A 21102-nucleotide genomic window follows, 5' to 3' on the forward strand; every position below is an offset into this window, starting at 1 on the left:
TTTGGGGCTCCGTTCTTAGGTTTAGATATATTTATCTGTTTTATATCTTCTTGATGGATTGATCTTTTATCATTGTAAAATGTCTTCTTTGTTGCTAGTAAACATTTTTGTCTTAAAGTTTATTTTGTCTGATATTAGGGTAGTCAATCCAGATCTCTTCTGGTTACTGTTTGTATGGTCTATATTTTTTCCATCCTTTTACTTTCAATGTATTTGTGGTTTTGAGACTAATGTGTGTCTCCACACACATGGTGTGTCTATGGTAGACACCATAGAGTCAGACCATGTTTTCTTACCCACGCTACAAATCTCTGCCTTTTGATTGGAATGTTTCCAGGGAACTGCCACAAAAAGACAGATATAGGCAATTCTCAGGGTGGGGCTTGGGAGAGCTCCAAACCTATCGCCCCTCCCGCCCCCCCCACCCCGGGGCTGTTGGGTTGCTAGTTTTCACAGCTACTTTTGTTGTGAGATTGTTGGATTTCAAGGTTTCCAAGGAGATTGGAAGAGAAAGATGTTATGAGGCAGGTACCACAAAGCTTCCGTTCTTGCTGAGATTCCACTCTTTTTCTTGAATGAACATTCCATGAATTGTTGCAAGCCTTTAGTTACTTCCCAGAGTTCTGAAAAAAGTTGATTTTGACAATTTTTGTTAGCATTCTCGCTGTTCTTACTGGGGAGAAAATTTTGGGAGGTCTTTGTGCCACCGTTCCCGTGGATGTCCCTCCTCCAAATTGGCTTTTATACCTAACCATCTATGAAGGAAAATCTATCACGTGTTTATTTTTTAGGAAATTAGAAAGTGCATATCTGTATATTTTCCTTTACTAAAAAAAATAAAACTGAAAACACCTTAACAAGCAGGTGCATTCAGACAATACAAAGAAATAAGGAACAGAGAATAAATTTTTTATAATTCAGAAAAATAAGGAGTACTTTGTAACAGTGGAGCAAAACACCCCCGATTTTAATTCCACAGTTTACAGAATTCAGCCAATTAATGTACCCAAACTCCAAACTCCCTGAACATTTTCCTCTAGCACCTGGACCTTCCTAAGATACTAATTTTCTATTGCTGGCATAATGGTTATTTATTATGGTTATTTACTAAATAAACATAAGCCTAGTGGCTAAAAACAACGTCATTTATGTGCTCACCATCCTGTATGTTAGAGGTCTAGGCAAGCTCAGTACTTTCACTGTTCTGGGTCTCATAAGGCTGAAACGAAGGTGTTGGCCAGGCTGTATTTGACTCTGGAGGCTCTGGAGAATATTCCTCTTCAATCCCATTGAAGCTGTTGGTGGAATTCAGTTCTTTGCAGCAGTCATCGTCATCAGGGGCTGATTTCTGCTTCTAGAAACTGCCTGCATTCCCTGGGTCGTGGCTCCCTTTTGCGCATCTTTAAAGCCAACATCGGTGAGTCGACTCCTTCTTGTGCATTGAATTTAAGGTCCTCTTTTGCAGCCAACCAGAAAAAACTCTTTTTAAAGAGACTCACATAATTAGAATTAAGCCCACTGGGGTAATCTCCCTATTTGAGGGACAACTGTGCTATGTAACATAACATAAGTGGGGGGGGCAGTGATTTTACGGTACTCACAGGATTGGGATTAGGGCATAGAATCTTGAGGGAGCCATACTTAGAATTTGTGAAAGCCAGTTTGTTTGCAAAATGATTGGCCTGACTGCAAGTTTGAAGGCAAGGTAGATTCCTGCACAGAGAAAATTTTTCTCCAAATTTTGACTTTGGAAATTTGCAAACACACAAAAAAACGGAAACAATGGTGTAATGTACGCATATATATTTATCAACGGGATTCCAGAGCTGTTAAAATTTTGCCATATTTGCTTGATGTATCTACTTACAAGTATAATGGTATCATAGTCCTGAATATTTGAACATGCATCTCCCAAGAATAAGAACATTTTCTTATATCACCACAGTGCCATTATCATACCTAAGAAAATTAACGATAGTTTCCTTATAATATGTGCTATGTCATCCCTAATCAAAATTCCCCCATTGTCCAGACATGTTTTATGTCACTGCTTTTTTGGAAAAATGATCTAAAGTTTATGAAATGTATTTGTCATATCTCTTTGGTGTCCTTTAAGCTAGAAGTGTCTCCACATCTTTTTAATTTGCATCCATATACTTTGAAAAGACAAGATCAATTTGTCATCTTGTCGAATGTCCTGCATCATCCTGAATTGGACTCTTTCCTTGGGGTATCACTTAACTTGTCCTCCTTGCCCCTGTATTCCATGTGAAAGGTTGAAAGTCAACACTATTTCATAGGTTATGCTGTTTACTTCATATTGTATCGTACTCAGAGTACATAATGTCAGACTGCCCCAGTCTTCAGTGCTGTTGACTTTGATTCCTGAGTTAAAGTGACAACCACCAGATTTCTCCATGCAAGGGTATGCATTTCCCTTTATAGCAAGCGAATTATTTGTGAGGTGACCATTTGGGACCCTGCAACCGTCCTGTTCACCAACAGCCTGACACCTAACGGTTTTGCCATACATTCATAATCCCTTCCTGAATCAGCTGTGTCCCTAAGGTTTGCACAGTGGTGATTTTTGACGTCTATCATCCTTCTCAGTTTCAGTTGTAATTTTTCTGTAAAGAAGAGGCTTCTCTCTTCAATTAGAGTAGGAGAAATACTTATCTTTTCTAATTACAAATCACGGAGAAAAAGTTGATGTAAAAGTCATCTTCAATGGTGGCAAATGAGTGGTTTTCCTTTCTGTTCCTTTTCTTTTTATTATCTATATAAACTTATGAATTTTATTTGTTTTGGGCGCCTGGGTGGCTCAGTCAGTTAAGCATCTGCCTCTTGATTTCAGGTCAGGTCATGATCTCAGGGTTGTGAGATCGAGCCATGAGTTGTGCTTCACACCCAGCTTAGGATTCTCTCTCTCCCTCTCTCTCTGTCCCTCCCCTCCCTCTCCTTCTCAAAAAAAAAAAAAAAGAAAAAGAAAAAGAAAGAAAGAAAGAAAGAATTATATTTGTTTTGTTTATAATTAATTATGTTTGTAATTCATCATTATCATTATTTGATACTCAAATTACTCAGCCAAATTGGCCAGAGAGAACCCTTCGATGTAATGCCAAAACTCTTTTGAAATGACTCCATTAATCTTGGAGGTTTCTTTGGTTTTGTTTTACTTTCTGACACAAGATAATTGAGGCTCATCTTGAACTTTTCCTGTGTACATATGGAAATCAGCTCTTTCTGAGAACCCTTGATTGCTTTTAGAGAAATGCAATTCAGAAGCCAGCATAAGTACTAAATGTTCTCATTGCTACCGGGGGCAGGTGCATGGATTCTAGACCAGGGTCAGAAAACACAACAAACTCTGGCCCTTAAGCCACTGCTTGCTTTTGTAAATAAAGTTTTATTGGAATACCATCATGCATATTTTTTTACGTTTGTCTGTGGCTACTTTCCCACGATAACAGCCAAGTCAAACAGTTGCAGCAAGATGATGTGGTCTGCAAAGCCTAAATTGTTTACTATCCAACCATTTATAAGAAACATTTGCCAACTCTGGTGTAAACATCTAGGAATTATATTTTGTTAATAACATTCCATGTTTCTGTTTTTCATTTAAATTGGAACTCAAGTGTCTTTCTTAACTTCTTCAATTTTATCTTTGTATCTCTATTTTCCTAACTGAAAATCTTGCTTTTTAATAACATGGACATAGTTAAATATTTTACTTTACTCTATAATACATAAAAATAGTTCTAAAATTGTAATGTCAATATTACTTCTAAAAATAAAAAGACTGAGGAAAGTTTAAGGGTTCTTTGTAGTGTTTTATGCTTTTATAATATATTCCACCACGAATGTACAGAGTACTGTGCACGAGTCCCTTAAAATAAAGTTTTTTTCCTGTGGGTACATTTGGTTCATTTTATTTTTTATTTTGGAGTTTGCGTTACATTCCTTCTTATATTGATATTATTTGAAAATATGGGGTGCCTGGGTGGTTCAGTTGGTTAAGCATATGACTCTTGATTTTGGCTCAGGCTATGATCTCAGGGTCATGAGATCGAGCCCCACATCCGGCTCCATGCTCAGCGCAAAGTCTGCTTGACCCTCTCCCTCCCCCCTGCCCTTCCTTCCCCCTCATGCATGTCCATGCTCGCTATCTCTCTCTAATAAATAAATAAATAAATAAATAAATAAATAAATAAATTCTTTGTTTTTTAAAGATTTTATTTATTTTGCGAGAGGGACAGAGGGAGAGGGAGAAGCAGACTCCCCTCTGAGCTGGGAGCTGGACAGGCAGGGCTCAATCCCAGGACTCCAGGATCATGACCTGAGCTGAAGGCAGATGCTTCATCCACTGAGCCCCCCAGGTGCCCCTAAATAAATAAAATCTTTAAAAAATGTTGTGAAAATATGTAAAACACAATCCTAATGGAGGATGTTGACAGGCTTATTAGAAACCAATAAATTAAGGCTATAAAATACAAGGAAGAATATAGAAGAGTTGGCAATACCATTAGCAAGCCTGAGAAAACTCCCCAACTCATTTTATGAAGTTAATATAATCTTGATCCCAGTAATGAAAAAGAGAGTATGGGGAAAGCATAGGCCCATCACTCTTACAAAGGCGGGTACCCAAACCCCTAACCACAAAAGGAAAATTAGCAGGTCAAATCCAGGAGTATGTGTGCATGTGAGATAGATATTTGATGGCTAGCTGGGTGTATAGACAGACAGGCACACCGGAAGGCAGTTTAAACAGTAGACTAGGAAGCCAGAGTGCCGAAGTCTGAATCTCAGCTTCACTTATGACTATTTGTATAAACCTGGGCAAGCCATTTAACGTTTCCGTGCCTCAGTTTCTTCATCTGTGAAATGGGACTACTGATAGCACCTACCTCCTACGGTTGTTGGCGGCATCGATCAATTAGTATAGGTAAGATACTTCCCGTAGAGAGTGTGATATAAGTGTTAGCCTGATATTATTCCTGTTGTTTTTATTATTGGAGGACATCTTGTCCATAGACTGGTCATGGCAGAGGGCTTCCACCCAGAGTTAGCTAAACTCGAGGTTAAGGTCATCAGCGGTATCTGAGGGATGTGACAATACGTTAACAGATCTGACTTGAATAACGTAATAATGATGGGAACTTCCCATAGAGGGCAGAACTGTGGAGCCCCCCCACCCCGAATCTGCCTCATCCACTTCGAGGGCCAACAGTGATAAGACCAGGAGGCTGAGCAGGGGAAGCATTTCACCTGCGTGTGCCTGCCAGTTCCCTATGTCTAGACGGCAAAGCCCCATAGCGGTTAGGAGAGAAGGTTCTGGAGTTAGACTGCCTGAGTTTAAATCCTGGCTCTATTTTACACAAGTGCCGCCTACTGCAAACTTTCTAATCTCTGGAAGCCTCAATTTGTCCATCTCTAAAATGTAAATAATAGGGCACCTGGGTGGCTCAGTCAGTTAAGCATGTCTGCTGCCCTCGGTTGGGGTCATGATCTCAGGGTGCAGGCATCGAGCCCCCCATCGGGCTCTCCACTCAGTGGCGAGTCTGCTTCTCCCTCTCCCTCTGTGATCTCTCTCCCTTTTGTTCTTTTTCAAATAAATACATAAAAATCTTTAAAAAAATAAAATGCAAATAATATTAGCACCCAGCTCATAGAGCTGTGAGGATTCAATGAATACGTGTGGATCCCTGAAAACACTGCATGGCACTCTCTGAGTGTTAGCTGTCACTCTTCTGTACCGTATTTGTGAACTTGTCACCATAAAAGCAGGCCTTGAGCAGTAAGGACCGTCTACCTCTCTCCTGGTCGTGAGGAAGCACCAGTGATGGGCAACAGGAGGAGATTTAAGCAGCCCCATTGATTTAGAAAGTTCGAACTGAAAGGCTTCTCAAAGGGCTGCCCTCCACCTTCCCTCCCAGAGCTGGGATGGCGCTTGAGCAGGTCCCCGCACTTGGCCGGGGGGTGCGGGGGTGGGGGGGAGGGAAATCTGTTAGCAGATTGCTCCATGGACTNAGCCATGTCAGACCCTCTGGATTGCAGCGGCCAGTTCAGAGGGACCTCACACAGTTTCCAGAGTTCTCTGCCTTTGGCAGAAGTCTTCGCAGCAGCTGAGAGAAAGCCAACTGGAATCACTTATGCAAAAGAGGATTTGCTGAAAGGACACCGTGGGCAGCTCCTAGAATCGAGGGATTTTGCTAAACAAACACAGAGTCGCGGAGGCGAAATTGGGACAGCTCCAGGGACCTCAAAGGTTGGCAAGAAGTCCCTCATCACCAGTGTGCAGTCTCTTTACCTGCGACATTCTCTCAGATCAACTTATGCCCAGAGGCTAAGACCAAGGAAGGCCCTGGAAGCTTCGAGCCTCCTGTCTACTCCGTTTCAGCACCCCGCAGGAAAGTGGTCTCTTTCTTCTGCGCTAATTAAAATTACCCCGGTGGACGCAAGCCTGTCTTAGGTCACAAGCTCGTCCCCGAGTCCCACCACTGTGACCAAGGATCAGGCCACTTTAGTCAGGAGCCACCTCTAGCCAATCACCGTGGCCGAGGGGGTGGGGTCTGTAAAAAGACGACAATTCCCCTTTGACCCTCGGGTGAAAGGAGCATCTCCCGGAAGAGAGCAGAGTCTTGCATCCAGAAGAAAGAAAAGGGAGCAGGGCAAAAATAAATAAATGAATAAATAAAGAGATAACCCTACAGTCTCGTTAAGGACAAAAATGGAACTTACAAGACCTCATACAAATCGACACGACTTCCACAGTCGTTCGGATGAATATTCATAACACAGCAAGTCCAGACTTAACCCACGTCTGAGAAAATGTGTCCACATAAGTGATTTTTTTCTCTCTAAACCGAACTTTATCCTTTAAGTGCTGAAACTTGTTTCTTTAGCTCATTTTTCATTGTGTCTCTAAAATATGGCAGAAACAACTTTCCCTGCCTTTATGAAAAGAGTGTCCTGAATACAATTTCACCACGACTTGTCACCAAGTGACGATTATCAGATACTGAACATCGACGATGTTCTCCTGGACCACTAAGGCTCACAGAGCTCCCTGCCCCTCCACCAAGTGCAATGGACGACACGTTTTGATTTCCGGTTTCATTTTTAAGTTTTTGGTCTCATGGTCTCAGATGTATTTTCCCACTGCTGTCACCGTGCTTGTCCCTAATGTCTTTCCACCTTAAACACTTCCCCTCTCTCCACCCCCCACTCCGCCCCCTGCTTATTTGCTAATTCTAATCTACCGTGGATTGGGAAATCGGATGACCAAGGGTGTTACAATATTGTGTAAAATATTTGCAAATTCTGAAGCTAGAATTTACTGCTGTGTGAAGAAATGGTCTCTGAGCGAAAGCTGGGGAACTTGACTATGAATAAATGATGAGAACTTTCTAACACTTATTCAGGTATTTCTGCACACCTGTCATTTTCTTTCCTATTTTCTTCTGTCTCTGCTCAGAGATGCATTCTAGATGGCTGCGTTACCAAAAGTATGATTTTATAAGAACTGAGGTTATTTCTTTACTTCTTTTCTTCATTGTGTCTCTTTACTAGATTATGCTCTCTTCATTGGAAAATATCTGTTTGTCCAGGAGTCCTCACTCAGCTAGCTATTTTAGGCTATTTCCAAGAAGTCAAAACCTGGACCCCCCCACCTCCCCCCCTTAAATCAGTAAATGAATCCACAGGGGGAAAAATAGCATTAAAATGTACACTGACCCCGCGGCTTCCAGTCACGGGAAGAGAAAATTATAGAGGTGACTTTTTCTATAGATAAATCACTATTAAACATTGTGATTTCAAAATTAACGCTGGGCAGCGCTGAATTCGGGAAACCGATGGAAGCATTTCCTTGTGGGAAAGAAAGCTTGCAACAAAAACTGACAGGGAATTGAGAAAAGATCTGAATGCAAACATGCAGATCTTGCTTTTACCATAGATAATAAAAATAGAAGAAAAAAAAAACCCAGCCCAGTTCTCTGCTACTAAATGAGAGTAGATTGAAATGATTATGGCCTGCACGTCCCAGATATGAAGACCCACTCTGGAAACTTCATCTCCAAAAATAGCAAGTCTGGCTCCATCTACACCAGGCTAAACAACAGTTCGATGGGTTGATTCAGGGGAAAATAAAACTGATTGTGTGACAAAGTTAAGTAGGTATTGCAGTTACTTTGGCTGCATAATAAAGCATCCAGAAACTTCGTAGCTTAAAACAGCAGCATTTGTTTTGCTCATAAATCTGCAATCTGAGCAGGGTTCAGCAGGGACAGCTCATGACGGCTCCATTCCACGGTAGCTGAGGTGACTCGAAAGCCACCTCCACTTGCCATTAGCAAGGGTCGCTCCAAGGCTGGGGTCTGGAATGGCCCAAGGCTCATCTTCTCTCTCATCTGAACGTTGACGCTGTTGCTCCTCAGACATCCCTCTGTATCTCCATGTGGTCTCTCCAGGTGGCCTCTCTAGCATGGTGGCCTCCAGGTAGCCAGACTCCAACATGATGGCACTGGGATCCCAAGGCAGGTGCCCCAAGAGAGCAAGAGCCTGGCAGAAGCTGTGTTCCCTTTGATGATCCCACCTCAGCAGTCACACCACTGTCAACTTCGTCTGCATTCTCTTGGTGAGAAGTGAGTCACCGTAGGCCAGCCCATGTTCAAGGGGAGGAAATGGCCGCTCTGGCGGCTATAATGTCCAAGAATTTGTGGGTGCTCCAAAACATCACGGTTGGTGACTCTGTCCGCCTGAGGAAGGGCCAACAGATCTTGCTAGATCAGACTTCTTAATATGGCAACTCCGGACCTAATTCTCTTCCCTCCTAATTACTTTAGCCAGTGAGTAACTCTTCCTGGCATCAGGTGTCATGAGTCTGCTGACTTAGTTTTGGATGAATCGGAGACAGGGGAAGAGAAAGAACAGAAGAGGTGACTGGGCTTAGTTAGTGTCTAGCCCTTTCCAGAGGCCCGGCAGTGAGGAAGCGCTGCTGAGAGCAAGGTGAGCACGTGACACGTTTGCGCTTCGTCAGAACAAGATCCCCAGAGCCAAGGCCTACACGGAAGCTGCCATGCTGAGAACGTCAGAGAACCCAGCCTGAGCAAAAGAGTGAGAGAGCTCACGTCTACAGGTGCTCCAGAGTCACCAAGCCGTCCCTTCATAGTCATTTACATTCGTGAGGTAGGGGTTCTTAAAAATAAGAGCAATCAGCAATTGCACTACTAGGTGTTTGTCCAAAGGACACAAACATAGCGATTCGAAGGTTCGCCTGCACCCCAATGTTTATAGCAGCAATGTCCACAATAGCCAAACTGCGGAAAGAGCCCAGATGTCCATCAACAGATGAATGGATAAAGATCTGGTTTACACACACACACACACACACACACACACAAACACACAGGAATATTACTCAGCCATCAAAAAGAATGAAATCTTGCCCTTGACAACAGCATGGATGGAACTAGAGAGTATTATGCTAAGTGAAATCAGTCAGTCAGAAAAAGACAAATACTGTATGATCTCGCTCATATGTGTAATTTAAGAAACAAAACAGATGAACATAGGGGAAGAGAAGGAAAAATAAAACCAGATAAAAACAGAGAGGGAGGTAAACCATGAGAGACTCTTAACAATAGGGAACACACTAAGGGTTGCTGGAGGGGAGGTGGGTGGGGGGATGGGGTGACTGGACAATGGGCATTAAGAGGGCATGTGATGAAATGAGCACTGGGTGTTCTATGCAACTGATGAATCACTAAATTCTACTTCTGAAACTAATAAAAAAAATAGGGGCAATCATAATAAACACTTTGGAGCTGTAAGTTACTTTGGGCTCTGTAGAGACTATCGACATAAATCCTCTCAGTTTCTGGATGTACAGCAAAACTTCTGATTGCTTCTTCTCTACCAGAAGGCAAGAGACGATACTATCAAGTTCATCTTTAAGAAGGAAATTGGATCAGTCTTTGAAAAGATGGCATCTTATGTTAAGGGAGGCTCGGGTAACTGCTTGCAGTGGGGGTTTCTGCTGATCAGCTGATTTTTTCAGGAAGCTCTCTCTCTCGTCCTCAAGCTGGAAGTAACTACCCCTTTCTCTTCACTCAGAGCACAACCATCACATCTTTATTTCACGTTTATTCTCTTGTGGGTGCCATTTTGTTTAGCTCTTCTCACATCCCTACTGTATTCCTTACACTCGCTACCCAATTGTGAGCGTTGAGGCTTGTGAACCATTCTGATCCATTTTTACTCCCTGAAGCACTTACGTGGTACCTCACACGTTTCGTGGTTGTTCAGGAGTGAATTTTTAAGTGAGTCAGTGAATGGTCATGAAAATATAGTATACGGAAACTTCAGTATAAAAAACGTGAAAGTCGTACGTAAACGTGAAGGATGTCTCTTCTAACTAGAAAAGACAAAGAAAAAATATAATAAAAGCACACAATCTCGTTTATGTATGCTATGAGGAACTATCTCAGGATCACCACCTATCCATTTTGATAAACATGTGCTTGGTGTATCTTTGTGGGCCTACATCGATATTTGTATCACGGTCATCAACAGAGAAGAGACGTAATATTTTCTAGCACTTTTATGACCATATCATTTGAAAATGGCATAGACGTTATGAGAGACTCATTGTTTTAATAAGCTAGATTTATGGAAGTTATTTCCAGTGTCAGACGAAGAGGAGCCCCGTCGTACTTTTGTGGGAAATGGCTTTTCATATTGCCAAGTCAATTATGACGGTTCTGAGACACTGAACCCGGAAGACTCATTTCAGAGTCAGGAATACTTGATTTGTAAGATGTGAAGGGAATGAATGCCTTTACTTTGAATTATTGTCAAAACCAAAGATAGACTACTGATTAGTTTTGGCAAGAAGAGGACTCAAAGGCCAATGAGATGAGACCAATTATTCACTTCCCGGGCAAGGAGCTGATTGTCCATGGAAATAAGCAAACCGTGGGTTCCACGATGAGGACAATGCCACTCACTCTGTGAGAGGAATCTAGGATGGTTTGGCTTGTCCAGGTAATGGCCCAGAGCGCAAGCTGCCGTAGCCTGGTGCAGGGAGAAAGTGGGTGGGCTTCCATGTGCCTGGATCAAAGTGATGGCCATTCTAGTTCAGGCTCACTCAGGTAGGGCCACACTGCTCCCATCCCCCTCTCCTGGAGGGCAGCCTGTGGGCTTTCAGACTTTCAGCACACAGAAACTGTCTCACTCAACTACCCTGCAAATAGGAGCATCCCACCTGCTGTAAGGAAAAAATGTTTTTGCTCCAAGGTAAGCACCCCCCAGGAGAAAGGCAAAGGGCAAAGCAGATGTAATTCCTCTTCACCCTTGTGAGATGGGCCTTGAATCAGCAGAAAGGGGAAACTGGGAAGATCTGAGCTGATCTGAGTGGATTTGGAAATCGGATTGATTTGAGTATTTGTGCCACATGTAATTTGTACAGGCCTATGTCCCCCCCAAGGAAGAAACAGGGTCCGTTATGGTTGGGAATGAAGCTCACACTCCAGACCCTCAATGCTCACTGGTATTCCAGAACTACTTTCCCTTCCTGATGGTTTGAGCGTCCTCAGAGACTTTATCTGCAGCCCATGAGCTTTCTTCTTGTCACCTCATGCTATCTGTCTTCTCATGGCTTACAGACTGATGCTTGCCAAGCCAAGCCCCAGTTTCTTCTCCTGGCCCCCAAGTTCTTGCTTTTTTACCCATGCCTGGGCTTCATCTTCACCTGAAATGTGGGGAGAAGGCCCGTGTCTCCCCATGGTGTCTTTGTTTAGGGTCACAAGGCAGAGCCCAGCGTCCCTACCCTAAGGCTCTTCCTGAAGCCCTAGCGGAGTGGCCCATCATCTCAGTCAGTCTGTCCATTTTTTCTTAGAAACCTCGATCAAGTCTTTGGGACAGTTCTGTCTTGAGACAACCTAAGGGGCAACTGCTTAGGGTTGACAGAATGTCAATGACCCCCCAGTTTTAGGGTCGCTTAGCCCTAGGGGGAGGGGCAGGTCTCAGGAACCACTAGCACCAAGAGGTAGACTGTCCCCACCCCAGACAGACCATTCCGAGCGGTCAACTGGCATGAACTAGGCAGGACCATACCAGCATGCAGGACAATAGAGGGCCCCAGAAAAAAGATCTCAGGTGCGAAAAAGCAAGAAGAAATCCTATTGAAAGTAGTCCATCCATTGCATGCCTGGGAAGACAAACAAACACCTGGAGAAGAAGACTGGGAGCCTGGGGACAAACAACACAAGCAGCGGCCAGACGCAGGTGTGACAGGTTGGGCACAGAGGTCCCCAATTCAGGAATTTAACTGCAGAGCCTCTCTCCTCAGGCCAAGGGTAGGATTGTTGAAGGAGTATGGTGCCTGTCTTTGTTCAAGTTCCCCCCAAAAACAGGGCTTAACACAGGGATTTGGTTGCAGGTAATTTATTCAGAGGTGACCCCAGGACTAAGAGTGAGGGAGTGAGAAGAGTGAGACAGGGAAGGAGAAAGAGCTAAAGGAAGGGTGCTTTGTTGAGCTGGTTACCACTGTGGGCCCATTCTCACTGGGAACCATTAATGGATCAGATAGACTGAGCCTCAGAATTGTGCCTCCAGAGGACAAGAGGTGAGACCATGTATCCATGGACCCCAGTCTCCCACTGGTTGGTGGGTGCCCCTGGGCCTTGACCTCCTCCAGATTTCTGGATGTTTTATGGACTGAGAGAAGTTCACTAAGCCCTTAGCTAGAGAAGCTAAGAGGCCCCAGAATACAAGGTGCATCCAAGCCAGCTGAAGTCAGATAGGGCCAAGGGGTTGTGATAGAAAAGAGAAGAAGCGGCTCCCACAGCTCCCTAACACAACCTTAGCAGGCCGAACACACCCAGCCCGGAAGCGGTTTGATCGCCTGAGCTCCCAGTGGCACACAGTTGACATGCTCACACTGGCTCTGTTGTTCCTTACAGAGGCCAAGGTTTGCCAGTGGGGTGGGATGCAGGGTCGGGAGGGTATTGGGCAGAGGAATACAAGGACCCGGGGATCATGGCATTGAAGACCTTGAGTGAGAGACCGGGAAAGAGGGTCTCTGATGCAGGCCCAAGATGACTCTGATGACAGTTGCTTTGATGGCCAAAGTAAAGGACAATTTGGCCCCATCATCTGGGCTCTCTGCATAGGGATCGTGCTCTGTAACGGATCTTCTTATAAATCACACAACATAGAAAAATATTTCAAGTGATCACTTTCTTAATTCTCCCAGAGATGGTACAAAACTAGTTCCATTCTACAGAGGTTGGAGAGAAATTAATTTATTACATACAATGGGTGCCTTAAGGTGTAAATTCTCTCTCTCGATTTAAGACTCCAGCTGGAGAGGCACCTGGGTGGCTCAGTCGTTAAGCATCTGCCTTCGGCTCAGGGCGTGATCCCGGGGTTATGGAATCGAGCCCCGCGTCAGGCTCCTCTGCTGGGAGCCTGCTTCTTCCTCTCCCACTCCCCCTGCTTGTGTTCCCTCTCTCACTGGCTGTCTCTATCTCTGTCGAATAAATTAAAAAAAAAAAAAAGACTCCAGCTGGAAGGGACACCTGGGTGGTTCAGTCAGTTAAGCGTCTGCCTCCAGCTCAGGTCATGATCCCAGGGTCCTGGGATGGAGCCCCGCATCCAGTTCCTTGCTCAGCAGGGACCCTGCTTCTCCCTCTGCCTGCTGCTCCCCCTGCTTGTACTTGCGCTCTCTCTCTCTGACAAATAAATAAATAAAATTTAAAAAAAAAGACTCCAGCTGAGAAAGTCTGATCTATACTAAGATTTTCTTTCCAGTAATAGACTGTGCCTTCTCACCTTTCTAAAGGTAACAGGAACAGCTAAGGTTTTCTTTTTTTTTCTTTTTTTTTTTAAAGATTTTATTTTTAAGTAATCTCTACACCCAACGTGGGGCTTGAATTCACGACCCCAAGATTCACCACCCCAAGATCAAGAGTCATACATTCCACCGACTGAGCCCGCCAGGTGTCCCAACAGGCACAGCTAAGTTTGTACATAAAACCAGGTGACCTGATTGAGATCACATCAGCCACATGACTTCTGTCACCCAGTGCCCTGTCCTGACCATTCCCCAGATCATGAAGAACTCTGAAAACTCAGCCTTCAATGGCTATACAATACATACTTCGTTACATGGAAGAGCCAAAGTGCCTCCAACTATTTTCCTGCTGTTGGACATCCTGGCTGCCTCTTTTTTTTTTTTTTTTTAATTGAAGCAACCCCAACAGCAGCATGGAGTCTGGACCACTTAGCCTGCTATTGCAATGGCTCAGAATGAGATCCCAAATTAGATGGAGGTAGAAGGAATAGAACGGAATTGACCAAACCAGATGTGCAAGAAAAAAGACATTCGGGCCCTTTGAGATACACGGATGTCTGTTTTGCTCCACGCCCAAAAGCTTTTTCAAAATTAAGGTTTTTTTTTTTTTAAAGATTTATATATTTATTTTAGAGAGGCGGGGGAAGGGGCAGAGGGACAGGAGAGAATCTCCAGCATACTCCCCACTGAGTGGGGAGCCTGGCACAGGGCTTGATCCCAGAACCCTGAGATCATGACGTGAGCCAAAATCAAGAGTGGGCCACTTAACTGACTGAGCCGCCCAGGTGCCCACACCCCCTCAAAATTTAGTTTTATAACATAGTCCCTTAACCGAGTTTGAATTCTTTATAACATGCTTTCTTGAAACTTAGCAGAGTACTCTGGGTTCTGGGTGATCGTTTCTTCTCCGTTTTCCCCTTGAGCAAACTCTGACTCTCTGTAATTCTAGGTATTTGCTGTCAATGGCTCTGCACACTGCACGGAGCATAGGGAAGAGAGAGCTGAGGTCAGCTGACTCCTTGGGGGTCCTCTGCCCTGAGGACACGTAGCAGTTTGCACACCTCTGCTAGAAGTCAATGGCTGCTGGAAGCAAAGAGCTCCCATTTCCAGCAGAATTGTTCACATCACCAATTCAAGAAAAAAATGAGTTATCTTAAAATTGTATGATTTTTCTTACCAAGAGAGAATCTAAGTTTAGGTGTCTAGCTATGTTTTCCTGAAGAGAATACCTGCAGATCTAAGAGCAGAGAGGCAAGACTCTGGATTTTGGATGCGTGTATTTGGCTTTTTAAAAATAATACCAATGTTGTTTAATTCAAACTCAGAAATGCTGATTCCTAATATTTTGCAGAGAGAGAGATATAATCAAAGTAAAGATACTTTGCAAGAGCTCCACACGTGACAGTCACCATATCCCTGCTTTGGTTGCCTATGCAAGATTTTAAAATGTCTTCTTAACACCTTGCCAAGCAAATAACATAAGCCTCATAGTGAATTCAGAAATCTGCTTTGCTCTCTTTTGGGTGCATGCTTCAGTCAAAACAGATTGCTTTTTTCGAGCATTCTAGAGTTTGGTTGCCATCAGATTCTCACTTAGCTCTTCAGCCTTGAGACCCTTCCTCAAAGTAGCAGCCATTTGCTAAACAGGAAAAACAATTTTTTCAGATGCCCAGTTGCATATTTTTCTATGTTAATTGTATTGCCTTCCTTCCAGGAGAATTCGGGGGCGGGGGGGAAAGGATCATCCCTACTTTGAGGTATCAGAGACAACAGAGAGGTACCTCAATGGGTTGGATGAGGTCTAAAGAGATATACACCTCCGAGTCTATGGTTTTTCAAGTCACCTTCAAGTTGTTTTGGACATAGATTTCCTTTTTATTTTTTTTTAAAGATTTTATTTATTTATTCGACAGAGATAGAGACAGCCAGCGAGAGAGGGAACACAAGCAGGGGGAGTGGGAGAGGAAGAAGCAGGCTCATAGCGGAGGAGCCTGATGTGGGGCTTGATCCCATAACACCGGGATCACGCCCTGAGCCAAAAGCAGACGCTTAACTGCTGTGCCACCCAGGCACCCCTCAAATAAATAAATAATCTTTAAAAAAATTAAAAAATAAAAAGAGGGGCGCCTGGGTGGCACAGCGGTTAAGCGTCTGCCTTCGGCTCAGGGCGTGATCCCGGCGTTATGGGATCAAGCCCCACATCAGGCTCCTCCGCTATGAGCCTGCTTCTTCCTCTCCCACTCCCCCTGCTTGTGTTCCCTCTCTCGCTGGCTGTCTGTCTCTATCTCTGTCGAATAAATAAATTTAAAAAAAAAATAAAAAATTAAAAAAAAATAAATAAATAAAAAGAAATCAGAGATTCAGGGGAACTCGTTCTAGCCCTCCCTGTACTAGAACCCACAGGGTAATCTCCAGCTCATCTCATCAGCTCTCTGGGCCTCAGTTTCCTCTGTAGTGACATAAAGGACGTGGTCTAGATAAGTTCCTAAGTATTTATTTCTCTCCCATGTGGACATCTTTCTGGACTTAGGACTCAGGGTCAGTCAAGCAAAAGCGATTCTGAGCTGTTCAAAAAAACTCTCAGTTGGGTAAGAGAGAAGGACAGATATCTGCATCCAGCCCAAAGCACACGCAGTTCACCTGGCCGTGTGTTAAAGCCTATTCTAAAAATGGGCCTGGTGGGGTTTTAATGGGCAGCCATGTGTCACCCCCCTGTAGAGTGATCACGCCTTGGGCTCGAGCCCTGGATGGGGCTCCAAAGCTAAACATCCTAACAATCTTTAAAAATTAGGGACAAGAGCCCCCCCGGTGCTTTCAGATGTCACAGCAGCTAGCAAGGCCCCTTGGAAGTACACAAGAGACTCACGGCCTATGGTGTTCCCTTCTTTTTTTTTTTTTTTAAAGATTTTATTTATTCGACAGAGATAGAGACAGCCAGCGAGAGAGGGAACACAAGCAGGGGGAGTGGGAGAGGAAGAAGCAGGCTCATAGCAGAGGAGCCTGACGTGGGGGCTCGATCCCATAACGCCGGGATCACGCCCTGAGCTGAAGGCAGACGCTTAACCGCTGTGCCACCCAGGCGCCCCTATGGTGTTCCCTTCTGACCCTAGTAATTCCTGATTCCCCAACATCATCCTTCTCATAAGCAGTTGGAAGCATGGACTGGGCCATCTCATAACAGAAGCTATCATTTACCCAGAGCTGACTCGGCCAAGAACTTGCAGGGCTTAATTTTCACAGAATTAAGATGAATTCTTGAGCAGCCTGCTCGAGTCAGTACTATTATTATCTTCATAACAGAGATGAGAAAACTGAGTCCCTCATAGGCCTAGTAACTTGCTTACAGTCATCTGACTGATAAGTGGCAAGGCCGGAATTCCAAGCTAGGGAGCCCAATTCCAGAGTCCACCCTTCAAAAAATAACAAAAGCAAACAAACAAAAGATTTTATTTTGACGTAATTTCTAACTTCAAGTTGCAAGAATGGTGCAGAGAATTCCATATACCCTGTACTCAGATTCTCCAACTGTTAGCATTTTACCACAATTTGCTTTATTTTTCTCTTCGTATGTGTATACATATGTTTATATGTGTGGGTGATACATAATACATACATATATGATTTCTATAATCATTTTCTGAACCATTTGAGAGTAAATGGCACACATGAAGTTTCTTTACCCCTAAATACTTCTGCGTGTATTCCTTAAAAACAAGGACATTCTCATATAAACATGGTATAATTGTCACCGTACTGTCAATTAACATTGAAATGATACAATTAGATCTTCAGATCTCATTTAGATTCTGCCAATTCTTCCAATTATGTCTGTTACAGAAAAAAGTCTTACGGTTCAACATCAAACCTTTGATCACACATTGCATTCAGTTGTCACATCACTTTAATCTCTTAACCTGGAACATTCCTCAGTCTTTCTTTGTCTTTCCTAATCTTGCTGTGGTGGAAGAGCACAAGTCAGTTATTGTATATCACACCATTCAATTTGCTTCATCTGACGTTTCCTTGTGTCTAGATGCAGGTTACCCATTTTTGGCAAGAATACTGCACAAATGACGCGGTGTCCTCCTCTGGGCACCCTATCAAGAGGCACATAATGTCAGTTGGTTTCATTATTGGCGATGTTAAGTTTGCACACTTGGTTAAGGTGGCGTCTGCCACCTGTCTATATCCACCTTTGCAATGAATCTCATGCAGACAGAGCCCATACTCTTAACACTATGTGTAACTACCACTGGGCAACTGGCACTGTGGTCGCCATTGAAGATACGAAGAGCCTTGAAGGAATTCTCCTCACAGAGAGCTTACAATATTATTGGGAAGGGAAGTGGGTGACGTATTACTTCAACATCCATCCACAAATCGTTCTGTGAGCCCCGCAGACCATTAAAGTCAGAGGAATTGAGAGGCAGAAGTGACTTTTGAGGACTCGGGGCTCATTGAGGAGAAGAGGTGAGAAAGTTGCTCCAGCAAGGGAACTGGGAGGGAGGATGTCTCTGGCCATCACCAGGAGGTGGGAGGCGTCAGATTTAGACACTGATTTCAGAGGGCCAGAACAGGGTGTCATTTTCTCACAAAGGAGGATCCTGGCAGCCATTCTGAAGGGCTGCTTGCAGGGCAGATCAGCTGGACCCCCCCAAAAAAAAATGAAATTCGAGACCTCCTGGGAGTCAGAAGGGGTGGCCAGATGCAGGGGTAAGGTGGCTGACCCAGAGCAGCTCCGGAAAATCTGGCTGAGTAACGCCCTTGCTCCTGGCCTCCCATTTCACCAAGTCTTTTTTTTTTTTTTAAGATTTTATTTATTTATTTATTTAAGAGAGAGAGTGAGCAAGGGAAAGAGAGAGCACAAGTCTGGGGGAGGAGCAGACTCCCCACTGAGCAGGGAGCCCCATGTGGGGCTCGATCCCAGGACCCCGGCATCATGATCTGAGCCAAAGGCAGATGTTTACGTAACCCACTGAACCCCCCAGAAGCCCCCCATTTCACCAAGTCTTAACAGCACATACATGGTGGCATACATGTTCTCGGGACATGTTCGTGGTATTTCCAGTGCCAAGCCAAGGACATTCATCCAGAGCAGAGGTTCTCTGTGGAGGAATAATGTGAGGTAAGGAGGGGACAGATGGGGATTGATTGGGAGACCCTTAGGTGCTCCATTTAGGAATTATTTGCACCACCTTAGCATAGGGACTCTATCCTATGTCCACACAACAAAGTAATGTAATAAGAGGTAAAAATTCTGTCTCTCATTTCACTGGCTCCTCCTAAACTCAAACTAGAATCTTTTCAGAACACAGTTTTCACCTGCTTCTGTAGTAAGAACGGGCTCTGGCACTTCTCTGAAGTGCCCTTTGCCTCTAATCTGGCTCAAAATTAAAGTGCCCTAATTAAATGGAGACCTCATTATATTTTCCTGTAATCTACGGTGCAATCGTAACGCAGTGATTACCTTGAACTATTACTGCACATACTTCCACCCACTTATTATTATATGTCTCTGTACTTTAATTATGTTTCAATGAATATAATTCCATACCCTTCAATACTTAAATAATATTCACTTTAAATATAACTGCGTGCCTATAATTCTTCGTAAGTGCGAGTGCTCGCATGGCAAATAACAAAAATTACTACCTCTCTGGAGGCTGAAAGAAACTAAACCATTCCTGAAAGAAATCAGTTGGCATGTTAATAGAATTTTAAAACATTGAAATTTGTTACTAATTTATTTTTTCAAAAACATATTTTAAAAGGGTGATTTTTGTATCCTTAACGACAACAACAAAATCTTTGGAACGAAGCAGGAATTCTCTAGAGGCTTTTGTTGCTTACTAACTGCTTCACCAGGGACTTTGTTCCCATAGGGAATTGATTTAAAAAAAAATAAAACTTTGCACTGATTTTATACATATATGTGTATATATACAAAAATTTTCCCCAAGCGTTGGCTCTGGAGGAAACTCCCTAGAGAGTTTGATAGGTCAAAGGTGAAATCTCAGAATCAATAACCAGGTAACTGGCACGAAGGCCTTTTATCTGCTCTAGTCATCTGCACATGCCTTCTTATTACCCAGAGAAAAAGAGGGACGTTAGTGCTTATATTGTTTCTGGTGTGCTGTCTTAGAAAACCATATACTCCTGGAGCGCCTGGGTGGTGCAGTCGTTAAGCGTCTGCCTTTGGCTCAGGGTGTGATCCTGGCGTTCTGCGATCGAGCCCCACATCAGGCTCCTCTGCTAGGAGCCTGCTTCTTCCTCTCCCACTCCCCCTGCTTGTGTTCCCTCTGTCGCTGGCTGTCTTTCTCTTTGTCAAATAAATAAATAAATAAATAAAATCTTAAAAAAAAAAAAAGAAAAGAAAACCATGTACTCCTTTCTTTCTGCCAGGATCTGTCTAAAAGGATATTTTGTCTTTGGAGAATTTTTTACATTGTGTTGTGCTGACTAGTATGGCTACAACAGCTATATGCTTTGGCTGGTATTTACTTCAAACATATGGCCAACAATAACTTGGAGTGAAAAGTAATCATTGGTGATAAATTAATTCATGACCTCATGCCATGGGACGACACTCCCAAAGAACTAGAGAAATGGTAATCTGCCCTTCCTTTCTAGTCCCTGATTTAAAAATATAGTGTGTGAGCGATAGACCTCAGCAATAAGTTTGTTAAGAGGAGAGAGAACTAAAACAGAATGCTGTTTTGACCATCTTTGACAAGGAGTAAACACAGAGCATGTTTCATAAACCTTCTGGCTGGGTAAATCCTTCAAGTTCAATCTTGGTCCCCCATTGTGAGCTATTCCAAACTCATTGTCCAGGAAGAGTGCTCTGCCATTATCACTGCTGGAAAGAATCAATGTTATTAAAATCACAATTCTTCCTGAAAAAACGTGTCTGCTACGTTGGCCACTCAACAAGTCCACGGAAAAGGTGAAGCCATTATATAAATTGGTTACTAAAGCTTTATCTCAAAAGGAGGGACATAAAAAGGGCAAAAGGGATACCAAACTGGATGGTGATGTAGGAAGCAAAGATTGCATTTTTTCTTTTTTACCCTTTGTGCTGAACCAGAAATTGTCAATCTGTGTTCCCTCGTGGGTGCATTTGGCATGATAATGACTAAATGAACTCAATCAAATACTCCAAACTTTAATGCATGTTATATTTGAAAAGAAAGAAGATAAGTGTAGCCCATCCTGAGGCAGTGAGTCGTTCACCCAGATACTGTGCT

This window comes from Ailuropoda melanoleuca, chromosome X (assembly GCF_002007445.2).
Source record: "Ailuropoda melanoleuca isolate Jingjing chromosome X, ASM200744v2, whole genome shotgun sequence".
NCBI classification, from domain to species: Eukaryota; Metazoa; Chordata; class Mammalia; order Carnivora; family Ursidae; genus Ailuropoda; species Ailuropoda melanoleuca.